Source organism: Cetorhinus maximus, chromosome 21, assembly GCF_964194155.1.
Source record: "Cetorhinus maximus chromosome 21, sCetMax3.hap1.1, whole genome shotgun sequence".
Taxonomy (NCBI): Eukaryota; Metazoa; Chordata; class Chondrichthyes; order Lamniformes; family Cetorhinidae; genus Cetorhinus; species Cetorhinus maximus.
This window is the reverse complement of record NC_135899.1, coordinates 59,797,567-59,814,014: the sequence shown is the minus strand read 5'-3', so window position 1 is coordinate 59,814,014 and position 16,448 is coordinate 59,797,567. Positions and strand designations below refer to the sequence as shown.

The following is a 16,448-nucleotide window of genomic DNA, read 5'->3' as shown; positions in this document are numbered from 1 at the left end:
TTCTAGATTCTCCCACAAGAGGAAACATCCTTCCATACACCTTGTCAAGACCCCTCAGGACCTTAAGTATTTCAATCAAGTCACCTCTTACACTTCTAAACTCTAGCAGATACAATCCATGCCTGTCCAACCTTTCCTCATAAGACAACCCACCCATTCAAGGTATTAGTCTAGTAAACCTTCTCTGAACTGCTTCCAACACATTTACATCCTTCCTTAAATAAGGAGACCAATACTGTTCACAGTACTCCAGGTGTGCCCTCACCAATGCTCCTTAGACAACACCTTCCTAACCCATGACCACTACCATCTAGAAGGACAGGGGCAGCAGATACATGGGAACACCAGCACCTAGAAATTCACCTCCAAGCCACTCACTATCCTGACTTGGAAATATATTGACATTCCTTCACTGTCGCTGGATCAAAATCCTGGAACTCCTTCCCTAACAGCAATGTGGGTGAACCTACACCACCGGGTCTGCAGCGGTTCAAGAAGGCTGCTCACCACCACCTTCTCAAGGGCAATTATCGATTGGCAATAAATGCTGGCCTAGCCAGCGCCACCCACATCCCGTAAATAAGTAAAAGAAAAAGTGTCCTGTACAACTGAAGCATAACCTCCCTACTTTTATCTTCAATTCCCCTTGCAATAAACCATAACATTCTACTAGCTTTCCTAATTGCTTGCTATACCTGTATATTAACCTTTTTCAATTCATGCACGAGGACACCCAGATCCCTCTGCATCTCAAAGTTTCTCTCACCTTTTAAATAATATGCTTCTTTTTTATTCTTCCTGTCAAAATGGACAATTTCACATTTTCCCACATTATACTCCATTTGTCAGATCTTTTCCCACTCACTTAACCTATCGATATCCATTTGTAGCTTCCTTATGTCCTCCTCACAACTTTCTTTCCTACCTACCTTTATGTCATCTGCATATTTAGCAACCATATTTTCGGTCCCTTCGTCCAAGTCATTTAAATAAATTGTAAAAAGTTGAAGCACATGCCTGATCCCTGTGGCACACCATGCGTTACAACTTGCTAACCAGAAAATTACCCTTTTATGCCTGCTCTTAGAGTAGGAAGGAGACCTTTGGAAGGAACAATATTGGAACTTTCTAAATCAGCAGTCAACACTGTCAGGCAAAACCATCAACTCAATTCCGTAACAGCTTGAGGTATCAAATTTGGTAATGCTGTCAACGCTTGCTTAGACACAAAAGGTCATCTAACAGAGGAAGAATAACAAGGCGTGTGGTCCGGACAACATTCGTGTAGAAATCTATGAAGCTGTGGTTATGAACTCTCAGAGCTTTTTACAAAAAGCTGGGAAGAAGATTCCGACTTCCGCAATGCCATCATTGTTTCACTTTTCAAAAAGGTTGATAAAGCAATTTGTGGAATCTGTAGCGGTGAAACCCCTCTGTCCACTGTGGGGATGATTCTCCTGTGAATCCTCCTGAACTGCCACCTAACCATCAGCAGAAATATACTTCCAGAGACTCAATGTTGTTTCTGGTCTTCCAGGAGAACCCCAGACATGATCTTCATTGTTCGACAAGTCCAAGAAAAGTGTCTGGAACAATGCAAAGAGCTCTACATGGCCTTTATTGATTTGTCAAAGGCCTTTAACTTCATCAACCACAAAGTCCTTTGGAAAGTCCTCCAAAGACTTTGATGTCCAGTAAAATTACTACCCTGTGACTGCTGCCTGATGATATGGCAGCAACCGTCCTTTGCAATGGATCAAAGACAAAGCCCTTTCATATCCAGATGGGCATTAAGTATGGCTGTGTGATTGTGCCAACCCTCTTCACTATCTACCTCAGCCTGGTCCTGGAACTCATCTGCCACCAACTCCCACGAGTGGTCATGATTGAGTTTCGACTCGACAGGAATCTTTTAAGCCTCAACCGGCTGAGAGCCAAGACTAAGGTGACCCTCCAGTATATCCACGATTTACAATATACTGAAGACTGCACAGTTGTGACCCACACTGCAAGTGACATTCATATCACCCTCAACATCCTCAACACAGTATACAAAAGGTTTGGTGTCTCGCTCAACCGATATGCTCCACCAGCCCTCCTCGGAACAAGCAGTGACATCTCCAGCTATTGTTACTGATGGAAAGACTTCAGAAGTCATTGAACACTTCCAATATCTCAGCAGCTACCTTTCTCAAAAGGTCACCTTTGAAGACAAGATCCTGACCAGAATCAGCCGTGACAGCCTTCCAAAAATTGCACAATTAGGCCTTCGACAATAGAGATCACCATAAGAAGACAAGGGCTTTAGCCTGCAACGCTGCTGTTGTCACCATCCTTCTATATGGCAGTCCACCTTGGGTCACCTATCAAAGGCACCTCTGGCTGCTAGAGAATTTCCACCAGTGGTGGTTCCTCAGAATGCTCAAAGTCAAGAGGGAAGACAGGCAAACAAACTCCAGCATCTTCACTGAAACCAATTCCTTAAGCATTGCAACCATCATCAACATTGGCTTGGAGCATGCCAAATAACTGGCTTTTGGAGCAGATCCTCTTTTTGTAAGTTAAGGATGGGACTCAATCTAAAGGAAGACAGAAAAAACATTTTAAGGACACTCTGGAGGCCTCAATGAAAAGGGGACAAGTTAACATCGGTGTGTGGAAAGAACTTGCCACAAACCATGCCACGTGGCAGTGCCTCATCCAACAAGCTGCAACACAGGCAGAAGCAATGAAAGAGGATGAGGGGAGAGCAGAATAAAAACGAAATACTGTGGATGCTGGAAATCTGAAACAAAAACGGAAAATGCTGGAAAAACTCAGCAGGTCTAACAGCATCTGTGGAGAGAAAAACAGATTTAACGTTTCGAGTCCGTATGACTCTTCTTCACAGTTTCTTCAGATGGTACACTCCAGGCCACAGGGGGATATCGCCAAGGACAGCAGTTAAAATTGAGAAAATGGTGACGCAAGAATTCTCTTCTGAGGTTGGAGTGAAACACATTGCTGGACAGAGGGTAAATAGAACTGTGCTACGTCTGACCTAGCATATTTCTTGCACACTTGAGAGCAAGGATGTGAAAATATCTCATCCTCATGTCAACAAACATAAAATCACCCAAAAAATCTGTTACGGATCAGCATGAAAATAACACTTTACCTTACTACCTTCAAAGTAAATCCCATATGGCTCACAACCCTTTCTTCTGGTAAGAGGTTTGTATCCCACTGAATGCTGTCCTGCTGTGATTATATTCCAAACAGCAGAGATCATTGTTGGGAATAGAGGGAACTATAACTGTTTTCCCTGTCATTCAAACTTTAATATGCTATGAGCGTTCACAGCAAGTTGCAAAACATTATTTCAAAAAACTGACAATTTTGAAGCCAATATTTGGCAGACAAATCCTTTCAGACAAGCACCAGGAAGTTACAAAGGGAAAGTACAGCAGATGCTGGAAATCTAAATTAGAAATAGGAAATGCTGGAAATGCTCAGCAAGTCAGGCATTGTTGGTAGAGAAAGAAACAAGAGTTAGCATTTCAGGTTGGTAGCCTTCCATCAAAAAGTTGCATACCTTTTTTCAAAAATGCTTACTTTGGGAACTTAAACATTCTTATTCATGTAAATATATAAAAGGGTTCTTTGTTGGATGAATTTATCCCAATAAAGCTTATCTGTATTTGTGGTAACTAAATCAATATATTATATTGCAGTATGTATTTTACTGTAAAACTGATAGCTCCCTTCAGTTGTAGAATGTTCCAGTTAACTATATACTGTTTTCTCCACATCCAGGTAAATAATTAAAGACTTCTTGAGTATAATTAATAAATGGTAGCCAATTAAGAATTTCTTGTGCTAAATTCTACTAGCTCTTACTGATGTAACTGTATACTCAGTCATCATCCCAGTATAAGATCAATGTGGTGAATCAGGCTTGTGCTTAAGATTCATAGGCTAAGAATATAATACTTTGTGCTTCAAAGTCAGAGGAATTACACTGTTAAAAAGTGAGAGCAGATGTGATTCGGCTGCTTCCAAATAATGAGTAAATAGATGACATTGCGATTTTCTGAGCTGAATAGAAAAGGTATATCCATAGGACAAGCTGCTTTCAAAATTAGGGCAAGGAGCTTCCTCTCATCCAAGATTAGCTGACTTGTGGAATGAACTGTTATCTGCTGCAGAGGCTATTGATTCTTTCAAAGGATAAAGATCTGCTGTTACGCTTAAATCTGAAATGTGATGGATGTGATTTTGACTTTGGGAAGAGGAAATCATTGGATAAGAAGCATAGATTATCTGGAGTGAAATTCCACTGAAAGAATAAGAATGAACCTTCTCGTTGCACAAATTCATGTAAGTGGCATCAACACATGAGATGTTCTGTAATGAAAGAAATTAACAACTTACTATCCAGTTTTTGCTTTGTCTTAAGTCCACCTGCAGTATTCACTTCTTTTTCACTGGAATTTTAATAGGACCGTCATTTCATCATAATTTCATTATAATGATCATTCCTCTTATTACATTAATCTAACTCAAGGTAAAAGGTATCATTTACATTAAAAGTTTTGCATGTATCATATACTTCAGGCAAATCTTTCTTTTTTCAGATTTGTTTAAGTAACACCGCAACAACTCAGAATTCAGAGGGTAAGGAATGTATTAATCAAAAGTAAGGTAAATGGCTAGAAATGGCTATACGCTTTTGAAGAATGTGAAGCTCTGAAGCTTAGATCACTACCTTGACACGAGCAGTGTTCATCATAAAAGAAGTGTTATTTGTGGGAAACAGGAGGCTGTCACAACTTCTACATCCTGAGACAGTCCCAGATGCCTCTGCTTTTCAGGCCACCCAATCCATGGATGAATACTGGCTGACAAGTCCAATACTTTTGTAAGGAACATACCTTTTTATTTTCTGTTGGACTGTGGATTAAAATTTCAATGGCTGCAGTTTAAAAGACATGTGCACTGGAACAGGATGAGAGATAGACACAATGTTGCAATCCTGTAAGAGACTGTGCCATGAAAGACAGGATGGTGCCGGAAAAGAGTCCTGGACCAAGGGAGCTGCCTGGCAACAAGGTTTTAATTGGCTCCTGACCAGGTGAACAGGGTTTTGTGTGAGGGCAGTGCAGCAGAATAGCTCTCAGTCTGAAAGGAACAAGACTTAAAACCTCTTTCTCCTATGTGTGTGGAAGATTCCAGTAATTCCACAATAATAGCTAATAATAATTTTCTCCTCATATCTCTAAACCTGCTTTCTCTCTCTGAAAACACCTGTCAAGAGGTAAAGGGGAAAATCACTGTTAGAGACATTGAAAGGCAAGTGCTCAGCCAATGAACTAAATACTGAAAGTGCTGGAAGACCACCTTGTGTCATCGACAAAGAACTGAAAGGAATTTGGAAGACATTGATCAAAATCAACCCATCGAATCCAGTGCTCTGGGTTGGTGCAATTGAATTGTTTTACCCCACCCTTAAAATCCACGTTATTTGTGTGTGTGTGAGTGTGTGCGTGCGTGCATGCATAGGGATTTAAGAAGGGGGTGGAATTGAAGTTATAGGGCAGAATATTGTCGTTGGCATACGGGGGCAGGCCCAACATGCTGATGCATAAAATGGAGCAAGATGACGTCAGGCATACATCCCGATGTCATCGGGCGTCATTTCGATATTTCGTTCAGTGGGCATGCACCAGAGGCGGCTACCCGCCGGCCAAACTTTCAACGGCCTGTTAAGGCCAATAAAAAAAGCAATTAAAGGTTTTAGCAACGCTGCCTGTCCAACCTCAAGATTGGCAGGCAGGCGAAGAGCCCAAGCGGCCTTCGCGATTTTCAGGAAACCTCATTCATGGGTGGGGTGAGGTTTCCTGAAGCTTGCATAAAATAAATAAATGAATTTTCTTGACTTCACAAACATGTCCCAGCTCATGTGACACTTTCACACAAGGGGACATGTTTAAATAGTTTTTTACTTTATTATTTAAAATCTTTTAGTGTCTGCTTACGCTACTGTGAAAGAGCGCAGGCCCCGACTCTCCCTCCTCCCCCCGCCCGCACAGGTAGCAGTGAGCGCCACTGGCCGTGCGTTATGCTGGGCGGGCTTTAATTGGCCTGCCCACTTTAAACGGCGGCGTGCGGCTGATCTCGGGCGGTGATCGGCTCCGCTCCTGCTCCTGCCCAGCCTGCCCGACATAGGTAAGATTCTGCCCATAGTGTTAGAAGTTAGCAATTCATATTTCTTTCTTTTGCCACTGGTTAACAACAATTTGTTCAATAAACAGTTATTTACTTATTAAGTTTACAAACCTGGTTCTCGTAATCTGCTAACCTAAATTAAACAGTTAGGTTGAAGTGGAGCAATCTGGTAAATTGGTCAAACTTTTCACATTTGTTGCAGCTTGGGAAACAATGGGGCTTGATATTACTGCGCACTATCCCCAGTGAGTGGTGACACTCTGAAGTCATGGCACCTTATACCTGTGTGATAGAGAGGTAATGCAGAGGCAGAGAATACCTACAACCAGTGCCATGTGACTACAAGGGCAACCGCTGAGCAGGCTATATCCTTGCTGAAAATAGTTTCAGGTACCTGGATAGATCTGAGGGGAGCATCCATTGCGCACCATCAAGGATCTCTGGGTCATTGTAGTCTGCTAAGCTGTGCACAACCTGACGCCCCAGAGTGGGGTAGCCTTAGAGAATGAGGATCTCCTTGAGTACACAGCCTCTTGATCTGAGGCAGAGAATTTGGAGGGGGCTTGGGACCAGCAGCCAATGGCAATGCACTTAAGGGGCCAATATGAAGGAACGTTGATATGCATGCCGGGGAGAAACGCAAATAACTCATACCAGCATGTTTCTCCTGAACTTACCTTAGATGTTCATGTAAACACTTCATTCTTTCCTTGAATACCCTTACCATCTGAATGGACCCATCATGACAGAATACCAAGGAATACATTCACCAATACCCTGATGCCATGCAGACCTTCTCCTTACTTTCTTCTCAAGAGGTCACCAGCTGATTATGGCCAAATGGTACAGAAATGTGCGCTCGAGCTGAAGCAAAAGCTTACCTTTCATTTGACACATTGAGCCAAACCTTTGAAATTACAGACTAACTATCAGCATTCGAGTGCAACGTTAGTTTTACACAAAGGCTTGCGAGTGTTCCTATGTTGTGTTGCCACAGTGCGTACAATTGAGGTGGAGGCAGGCTGCTTTACTTTCTATTCCATTGCTTTAGATGGCCATGGCATTCGTGCTCTGGGTGGCTAAGGCCTTGGGAGCCCTTGCAGACATGGGGCAGGTTGTGACCAATGCAGGGGACATTCTGTCAGCTATGTAGCTGACTCTTAACTGTCCTTTGAAATGGTTCAGCAAGCCATTCAATTGTAACAAACCCTGACTCCAAGTATAACTGCTATAGAGTACCTTCACCGCATGACTACAGTGATTGAAGAAAGTGGAACAGCACCGCTTTCTTAGGGGCAATTAGCCATGAATACTGACCTTACCAGCAATGCCCACATCCTGTGGATAAATGAACAAAAGGGCAGAGCAGGGGGTTATTGGACCAGAGCATTAAGGCATAATTTAGTTTCTATTTTGAAGTCATAGTTCTATAATCCTTATGATTATAAAATAGCTTAATTTATATTATTATTATTTTGTTAAACAACAAAATCTGAGACAATTTCAGAAGCAGAAAAATAGAGTTGCTGGGGAGGAATTTCTTTACAATTCTCTAGAGTTTTGAAAAATGAGGGGTGATCTTAATTGAAAACTACAAAATACTTGAAGGAATAGACAGGGTAGATGCAGCTATGATGTTTCTCCTGGTTAGGGAGTTGAGAACCAGTGGACACAAATTCAAAATAAAGGGGGAAGTCACTTAGGACTGAGATGAGATTTTTTTTTTTACCCAGAAGGTTGTGAATCTTTGGGATTCTTTACCCTAGAGGGCTGTGGAAGCTCAGTCATTGAGTGTGCAGCAAGCAGAGATTGACAGATTTCTAAATACCAATGACATAAAGGAATATGGTGATAGTGTGGGAAAAAGGCATTGAAGTGGATGATCAGCCATGAGCATATTAAATGGCAGAGCAGGCTGAATGGGCTGAATGGTCTATCCTCCTCCTATATCTCAATGTTCCTATCTTGGCCAAAGAACGGAGAGCAAAATAGATTTGCTATGGTACCACCACTGGTCAGAGCATTGGGCTAGTTTACATTGGCTGTTTCCATTAATGTGGACTCAACAATTTATAATGCAGGAAAGGTTAATCACAGAATTGTTACAGCACAGGAGGCGGCTATTTGGCCCATCGTGTTTGCAGCAGCTCTCCAAATGAACATTATGACTTAATGCTATTCTCCTGCCTTTTCCCCATACCCTTGCACATTGCTTCTATTCAAATAATCGTCCAATGCCCTCCTGAATCCTCAATTGAACCTGCCTCCACCACAGGCAGTGCATTCCAGACTCGAGCTACTCACTGTGTGAAAAAATATTTTCTCACATCACATTTGCACCTTTTGCAAATCACTTTAAATCTGTGCCCTCTCGTTCTCCGATCCTTTTTCGAGTGGGTACAGTTTTTCCCTATCTACTTTATTCAGCACCCCCATGATTTTGAACACCTCTATCAAATCTCCTCTGAGCCATCTCCTCTCCAAGAAGGACAGTCCTAACCCCACCAATCTATCTTCATAACTGAAGTTTCTCATCCCTGGAACCATTCTTGTAAACCTTTTCTGCACCCTCTCCAAAGCATTCACATCCTTCATACAGTGTGGTATCCAGAACTATACACAATACTCCAGCTGACATCCAACTAGTATCTTATATAAAGTCCAGCATAAACTCCTTGCTCTTGTATTCTATGCCCCTATTAATAAAGCCCGGGATGCTGTTTGCTTTATGAACTGTTCTCTCCACCTTTAATTACTTATGCACATGTACACCCAGGTCCCTCTGCTCCTGCACCCCCTTAAGAATTGTACCCCTTATTTTATATTGTCTCTCCATGTTCTTCCTCACCTCACACTTCTGCATCACCTCATAATTCTCCACATTGAACTTTATCTGCCACCTTTCTGTCCACTCCACCAACTTGCCTATGTCCTTTTGAAGGTCTATACTGTCCTCCTCACAGTTTACAATGCTTACAAGCTTAGTATCTTCCGCAAACTTTGAAATTGTCCCCTGCGCACCAAGATCTAGATTATTAATATATATCAGGAAAAGCAAGGGTCCCAATACCGACCCCTGGGGAACTCCACTACAAATCTTCCTCCAGCTTGAAAAATATCCATTTACTCTTACTCACTGTTTCCTATTACTCAGCCAAATTGTATTCATGTTGCTACTGTCTCTTTTATTCCATGAGTTACAACTTTTCTCAAAAGTCTGTTGTGTGGCACTGTATCGAATGCCTTTTGAAAGTCTATGTACACCACATCAACAGCATTACCCTCATCAACCCTCTCTGTTACATCTTCAAAAAACTCCAACAAGTTCATTAAACACGATTTCCCTTTTAGAAATCTATGCTGGCTCTTCTTAATCAACCTACTTTTTTCCATGAGGCTATTAATTCTATCCCATATAATTGTTTCTAGAAGCTTCCCCACCACCAAAAATAAACTGACTGATCTGTAATTGCTGGGCTCATCTTTACAACTTTTTTTGAACAAGGGCGTAATGTTTACTTTTCAGTCCTCTGGCACGTCCCGTGTCTAGGGAAGGCTGAAAGGTTATGGCCAGTGCCCCTGCAATTTCCATTCTCACTTCCTTCAATATCCTTGGATGTATCTCATCTGGCCATGGTGCCTGGTCAACTTTAAGTACCGATAGTTTATCCATCACTTCCTCCTTATCAATTTTGAACTCTTCCAATGACAGAGTTTCCTTCTCTGTCACCGTGGTCTCAGTAGCATCTGCTTCCTTGTTAAAGACAAATGCAAATTATTCATTTAACACCTCAGCCATGCCACCTGCCTCCATGTGCAAATCCCCTTTTTGGTCCTTAATCACCCTACTCCTCCTTTGGGATTCCACTTTATGTTGGCTGCCAGTCTTTTCTCATAATCCCTCTTTGCTTCTTTTATTTACTTCTTCACCTCCCCTCTGATCCTTCTGCATTCAGCTTGGTTCTCAATTGTATTTTCTACCTGACACTTGTCATAAGCAGACTTTTTCTTCTTTATCTTAATTTCTATCTCTTTTTTCATCCAGGCAGCTCTGGACTTGTTTGCCCTTCCTTTCCTTTTTGAGGGAATATACCTTGACTTTTTTGAAGGTAGGCCATTATTCAGCTAAACTTTTTCCCGCCAGATTTTGGTCCCAGTCTATCGGGCCCAGCTCCATTCTTGCCTCATTGAAGTTGGTCTCCCCCAGATAATTATTCTTATCTGGATCACCTACTGTCCTTTTCTGCTGTCATCCTAAAACTTATGATACAAAGATCACTGTCTCCTAAACGTTCCCCCAATGACACTTGATCTGCTTGGTCCATCTCATTTCCAAGGACCAAGTCCAACAGTGCATCCTTTCTTGTTGGACTGGACACATACTGCTGTCAAAAATTCTCCTGAACGCAATCTATGAATGCTTTCCCCTCTCCACCCTTTAGCTGACCACTGTCCCAGTCTACATTCGAGTAATTAAAGTCCCCCATTATAACTACACTATAATGTTTGCATCTCTCTGCAATTTCCCAGCAGATTTGTTCCCCTACATCCTTCCCACTAGTTGGTGGTCTATAGGCTACACCGAGCTATGTAATTGCACCCTCCCTGTTCCTTATCTCTTGTCAAATTGATTCTGTCCTTGAACCCTCTGGAAAATCCTCCTCCCCCATCACTGCGATGCTCTCCTTAACCAACACCGTGACCCCTCCTCCTTTTCTTCCTTTCTTATTTCTCTGAACACCTTGTACCCAGGGATATTTAATACCCAGTCCCGCCCTTCCTTGAGACAGGTCTCTGTTATCGATACAACATCATATTTCCACATGGCAATCTGAGCCTGTAGCTTCCCAACCTTATTTACTATACTCCGTGCATTCACATACATACACAGCAAACTTGATTTAGGCTTCATTACTTTCTCCTTTACTCTGACTCCACTTGCTATTCTCTATACTAGTGCTATCTGTGTCTCTCAGTATTTTGTGCACCCTGGTATTCCCCTCTAATATTCTCTCCTGGTTTCCACACCCCTGCTGAGTTAGTTTAAAGCCCTCCCAACAGCATTAGCCAAACACCCTGCAAGGAACTCAGTCCCAGCTCTGTTCAGGGGCAACCTGTCCGGCTTGTACAGTTGCCATCTTCCCCAGAGCCAGTCCCAGTGAACCAGGAATCTAAAGCCCTCCCTCCTGCACCATCTTCCCAGCCACACATTCATCTGCCTTATCCTCCTATTTCTACCCTCACTGGCATGTGGCACTGGGAGTAATCCAGAGATTACTACATTTGAGGTCCTGCTTGCTAATTTTCTACCTAGCTCCCTAAATTCTGATTGCAGTACCATATACCCCTTCCTTTCTAACTCATTGCTACCAATGTGGACCATGACCTATGGCTGTTCACCCTCCCCAGAAGAATGTCCTGCAGCTGCTCAGTGACATCCTTGCCAGGGAAGCAACATACCATCCTGGAGTCACGTCTACGGCCGCAGAAATGCCTCTCTGTTCTCCTAACTAATGAATCCTCTATCACTATTGCTCTTCCTTTCTTCTTTTACCTCTCCTGTACAGAAGAGCCACTCGTGGTGCCACAATCTTGGTTCTGACTGCACTCCTCTGAGGAACCAGCGCCCTCATCAGTATCCAAAACTGAAAACCAATTTGTGAGCAGGACCCCAGAGGACTCCTGCACTATGTGCCTAGTTCTCTTGGATTGCCTGGTGGTCACTTATTCCCTTTCTGCCTCCAGGCTCCTAAGCTGCAGTGTGACCACCTCTCTGAACTTGCAATCCACGTAGCTCTCAGCCTCACAGTTGTGCCACAGGGTGGCTCCAGCTGCTGCTCAAGCTCTGAAACCCAGAGCCCAAGTTTCTACAGCTGGCAGCACTTCCTGTACATGTAGTCGTCTAGGACACTGGCAGCATCTATGACTTCCCACATATTACAGGCCACACATTCAACTTGATCTAGCTGTACTGCCATGTCTTAACTTTATTTTACTTAAGTTTACGCATATTACCTTAGTATACTGGCTCTAACTTTCCCTTATTCCTGGTGTTTCACACTTAAAGTAGCTACTTCTTTAAAAATAACATGCTTTTCTAATTTACAGCAATTTAAAGACAGCCCCGAACATCAGCTTCTTACCAACCAATGAACTTTCCTGCGATACCACTATTTGTTTTCTGTCATTCTCCTTTTGAACTCAGTATGGGCCGGCTCCGAGCAACCGACTGGTGTGCCTCTCTGACTCCCAAGGTTCAATGTAGGCCTCAAGCCTTGGTCCAGATTTATCTGCTGCTGCTCTGGGCTGCTCCCGCTCTGGGTTGCTCCCTCGCAGGTCCGCCCCCTCTCCAACTCCCAAGATAAGTCAAGTAGAAAAGATATATGCCCCTGACCACTATCTTATGATAAAAAAGATCGTGTACTTGAAATTCAAGCAGTGGAACAGATTTTCACGTTCAGCAGTGAAGCAACGATACTTTCAAGGATGTTCAAGAAAGCTGCCTGCGAAAATCTAGCAATCAGAATGCCGTAGATTTCCCTTTTCCTTTGGACTCTGGTGCTAAATCAACTGGATCACCAGGCATCCAGCAACAGTGATGGCATCAAGCAGTGTGAGCAGGCAATTACATTCAAGGATCCTCACTGACAGCAAACCAGGAATTAAAATGTGCTCATCAACCTTCATTTCTAATTACATTTTACAGAGTGCAAAATAAATGATTTGGGCAGATGCTTGGGACTAAAGTGAAAATTAAACTATCAGTAACATTTTTGAAAATAAATATTTAAAAAGTATGTTTTTCTCAACCTAATGGAGAAATTTGACATTCCACAAATATAAAACAGTTTGACAGATCAAGAGAGGATTTTGGCAATAATTATGAACTTAGTATTCTATTAAGCATCTGGTTAGACTTAATTCAACAAAATGAAACGTTCAAGAGATTTTACAACAAAACTAATAGCATAAAAACACAAGCTCTCATCAGTTCAGTGGTTTCCACTTGCTTGCAGTCAAGGAGGGTTTAACAGTGTATGTTATGGGCAAGTGTAGTATCACTGACAGCAATTTCTGGATTCCTGCATTTAACTGCACATGTATGGACTCCAGGTGTAGTTTTAGAGAAGTAGTGACAGCAAACAGCAACAGTTTCAACTTCATTACTCTTGCAAAATCTGTGCTATTGTAATGATTTCTTTAATGCAGATAATTCAGTTTAACAGTAAATCTAATACAGGATAACAATCTGGTGAATGGGTCATAGAAGGAAAGTACCATATGTCCCATGAATGTCAAAGCATTTAGATCATTCATGAATAAATATTTTGTTCACTGATGTCCTATTTTCCTCAGTCAGGTATCTTCACCGTACAGATGTTACTGTGACACCAACTAGATTCCAGCACAAAACCCAAACCGTGAGGAAAAGGATGTCCCACTTTCCCCTGGAATGTTGGATGACACTTTTCTGTTTGGGTTTTGTGCTGGAATCTATTCGGTATTACAGTAATATCTGTATGGTGAAGATGCCATACTGAGGTAAGGCGAACTCCCATTATGTATATCATGGGAACTTTATATTTGCTTTTTACCATCAGGAAGATGTTTTTAACAGCATTGTCATGCTTTGCCAAGAAAACACAGCTAAGTAGAGAATGGAAGTAACATCTTCTCAGCTAGGTTGTTCTATTGGCTTTAGTGTGACATTCTGCTCTGATACTTCCATCATGTCCAGGTACATGTAACTTCCCTTCACTGTCAAATTTGCATTGTCCCACAAATGTTTGAAAAGCTTCCCCACATTGGTCAGTGTACCTCCTGTTAGATTCAGCAGTGTAGAGTTGACAATGCCAACATCTATATTTATAGTGGAAGAAAAATTCCACTTAACAAAGAGAAAAATATCATGTGGTTATAGCAATAGTCTTTGACCAGATAAATAGTGGGGGAGGGGGATGGGGTAGGCTCGTCTTCAAACAGACTTTAGCAAATAGAATGGTCTTTTGGAATTAAACAAGCATCACCCTGACTGCTGCCACAGTCAGACTGGTAAAAAAAAGACCTGTCTCCTGGTGTTGTATTTTAGTGCTAGCTTAATATCTTGAGTTGAACACCTCAGCTAGCAAATTTCACACAAATTACTTAAACAGCTCACTCATGCAGCAGTTTGGGTTGGCATTTATCCAATTATTACCTTGGAAATAAAAGAACAGATGAGCTTTAAAAATATTAAGGAAGATATAGTAGCATGGCGTGTAGTGGGGAGACAAAATATTGTCTGCTTTCCACCACATCAGTCAGTCATTCTCAACAACTGTAATCACATGAAAATCACAGCGCAGTCTCGCATCATACAATAACATATACACAACACCAGTTCCATTCAGTTGAATGGACATTGTAAAATTTAACCAAGAAAAACAATTATAATCTACAGAACACACAAAGTTGTAAATTGCACGAAAGCTGCCATAGCCACTTCTGAAATGTGATTTAATCTCATTTCACAGGAGTAGCAAATCATCTTTGAAGCAAAGAATGTGGTCGCCTTTTTAACCCTTACTTGGAAGAATGTTTGTTTTTTCAATTTCCATTTGAGGCTTTCCTTATCTCCTCTGCCCCTCCATCCTTAGCTTTTAGTTTAAATAATTTTCAGTGGGAATATATCAAACTTTCTAATTCCATCTTTGGTAGGTTATCCATTTGCGCTAAACACTGACATGCCTTTTTTAAAACACAACCTGTCTCATCCATATGGACAGGTATGCAACATCATTGTCAGGTCCTGTATTAAAGGCTACTGTCTTAAATTGCATCAGCATTGGCCCATAGTTTTTGCTTTACTTCTCTTGGATACACTTTGCAAGTGTATTCATACAATCTAAAATACTGATAATCAACAAACTAAAGAGAGTCTTATATTTGTGAAGAGAAATGAAATATTCATGCTTCAGGCATTGCCCTTCATCAGAATCATATCTGTGTCTGAGTTGCTGATTATTTTCAGCATTTTCGTTTTTTGTTTTCCTGCAACATTTTGACTTTTGTCACAGGTTTATATTTGCCTTCCCTTACTTCAATATTGCTAATGCCAGAATAATAGTTCAGGAAACAGTTTTTCTTTACTTATCTCTAGGCAAATTGCCCGTATTTCTTAACTCGATCCTTTAAAAAATCCTCAAAATTAATTAACAACATCTTAACATCTGTTTTTCATAATTACCCATTTCAGGGTGTGAGAAAAAAATGGCACTCATGGTAATAAATGTTGTTCATTACTGTCTTCTGAAGATTTCCACCACTTCTATTTTTCTGTTTTCATGAACACATTCAGAACAAAATATATCCTTATTAGTTTCAGATAGGAACGTGCAAAGAATAAAACAAATAGCGATTTTTCTTTAAAAAATTATAATTTTCTCACTTAGTCTTCATGTTGCTCCATACCATGCAACTTCCTGTTGAGATGGGAGAAGACCTATTTACCAGCCCTTGGACAATGGTAGCCCTTAATTGGTGCATGGCAAAAGCTAAAATGACATACAATGTAGGTTTTCTTCCTCTCGACCTGTTGAAAAGTTTATAGTCACCTTTCAGCTGCTGCCCGTCCTATCCTTCCCTCAACCATCCACCCTCAACAACACCATGGCACAAGTCTAACCTGATGTGAGAAATTCAATAGCACAATGCCACACTCTGGCAACCACGCTAAAGAGCACTGGTGCAGAGACATATTGTTCTTTTCAGGTTTCACTACCAGAGGCAGTTTCAATAATCCGTGGGGGATTTTTAAAATTTATTCTTTCAACGGATAAATGCATCACTGACTAGCTCAGCATTTATTGCCCATCCTCATATCCTTTGAGAAGGTGGTGGTGAGCCACTGCCTTGAACTGCTGCAGTCCACATGGAATTCTAACCCACCAACAGTGAAGGAGCGGTGAGATAGTTCTAAGTCAGGGTGGTGTGTAGTTTGGAGGGTAACTTTCAGGTGGTGGTGTTCCCTTGCATCTGCTGCCCTTCTAGGTAGGTGAATCACAGGTTTGGAAGGTGTTGTTGAAGAAGACTTGGTGAGTTGCTGCAGTGCATCTTGTAAATGGTGCACATTGCTGCCACTGTCTGGCAGTGGTAGGAGGGAGTGAATGTTTAAGGTGGTGGATGGGATGCCAATCAAGCGGGCTGCTTTGTCCTGGATGTTGTCGAGCTTCATGTTGTTGGAACTGCACTCATCCAGGCAA

At 41.7% G+C, this 16,448-nt stretch overlaps 1 protein-coding gene across 1 annotated transcript in view; it reads right to left on the bottom strand.

Annotated features, from left to right (window-relative positions):
- csmd2 (CUB and Sushi multiple domains 2) overlaps positions 1-16,448 on the bottom strand; it is a 1,856,113-nt gene that overhangs the window by 435,065 nt on the left and 1,404,600 nt on the right. The gene's annotated exons all lie outside the window — the stretch shown is intronic.